The following is a 1,731-nucleotide window of genomic DNA, read 5'->3' on the forward strand; positions in this document are numbered from 1 at the left end:
AAAAATGTAATTGATGTCTTCTCTGTTAAAAAGGCATTTATAGTACAGCAGCAATCCTGGTCAGCAGCGTTGGTTGTTAATGTAAAAGCTGATGTAGGTACAATTATAAATAAGTAAGACAAATTGGTTTGGTCCATAGTGCTCAGGGAAGCAGATCTGTGTCTACACAGGCTCATACAGAATATTCTACAGACTGGTGCCAAGGCAAAGTGAGTCAGACAACAAGGATTGTTCATGTGTCTGTAGACTATGACACTCATTAGAAAATTGATGTTTTCCTGATAAATGTGCCAGAGGCATCCCTTCTATCTAAATATGTCATATCAGCGCAAAATATAGTCGCCAGTGGGATGTAAATATAATAAAAACCTTCTCAAAATGAATATTGCCAACTGCTTCTTAAAGCCATTAAAAAACAAAAAAAAAGATATTTCTGTTTTTAGGTAGAATTGTGAGATTCTGAAGCTGGGCCTTCCTGTTCATTTAAATACGTAGATAGGAGTGACTATACAGAGTCCGGTGTATCAATAAAAACCCATGGGGGTTCACAATTTGCCCATCCTATTCAAAACTAAAAAGTTTTTGGTTGGACATTCACTTGAACCTGGGTAACCTAGTAATTGGGACAGATGTGCATGTGTGCTGATGAATGAGAGTAGTGACAAATAACCAAGGTCAAAAACTTGCAAGCAACTTGCAGAGAGCAGACACAGGTTAGGAACAGGCTGAGATGGACAACTTGCTGGCTTGCAAGCTACAGGACAGTATGCAGAAGCAGGGTCAGAAGGCAGGACAAAGTCAGTAACTTTCCGGTGAGTCCAGGTAAAGCGAGAAGCGTTAAGCCACAAGCTAAGGACAAAAACCAGGGGTAATCCAAGAACCAGGTCAGAATCCAGATCGGAGTCTCAATGTGCAATCCACGTTCATGGGTCGGTTGGGCACAGGAAAAGGTGAAAGTTGTGCACCCTTGTGCATTTGTCCCCATTACCAGGTTACTCAGGTCCAACCAAACACTTTGTAATTTTTGATAGTATAGGAAAATTGTAAACCCCCATTGGGTTTTTACTGCCACTGGTGTGAAATGCAAGCATTTAAAGAGCCTGCCTGACACCAGGGCTGCAATCAGGGGTGGGCAAGGGGTACTTCTGTCCGAGGCCTTTGACATTCTGTACTTCTGAACTTGACATTTGCAATGCTGGAACTTTTAGACATGAGGGAATAGAAGTTTACCTAGTACGGGGCCCAGAAATTTCTGATGGAAGTCTGGCATATGTGTGCACATTTGTGTGCTGCATGTGCAGGGACATGTACAACGTGTTCACTTTTGCTCACATAAGTTAAAAGTTGTCAGGGGCAGGCACTCCATTTTGTAACACCCTGGATTGAATGGTGGAGAACAAGTTACTCATACAGTAACTATCCCAGCATCCAACACCTCAATTTCAAGTTTCCAGTTTAAGTCAAATTCAAGTCTCCAACTTCCGCACTTCAGGAAAGTTCCTATTTTTAGCTGCCCATATTACTTTTTCCTGCCCAGAAGTTGGATATGTTCTAACCCAGGGGTCCCCAACTCCCGATCCGTGGGCCGCGGCCGTCTGACAGGTGGGCCGCGAGAGGACGGAGACCTGCGGTGGTCCATGGCTCTGGACGGTGCACCCCCCAGAGGGGTCAGGAGAAGGACCCAGCTTGGGGGGCGCACCAGCCAGAGCTGTGGACCATGTCTCCCATACG

Source organism: Pyxicephalus adspersus, chromosome 1 (assembly GCF_032062135.1).
Source record: "Pyxicephalus adspersus chromosome 1, UCB_Pads_2.0, whole genome shotgun sequence".
Lineage (NCBI taxonomy): Eukaryota > Metazoa > Chordata > Amphibia > Anura > Pyxicephalidae > Pyxicephalus > Pyxicephalus adspersus.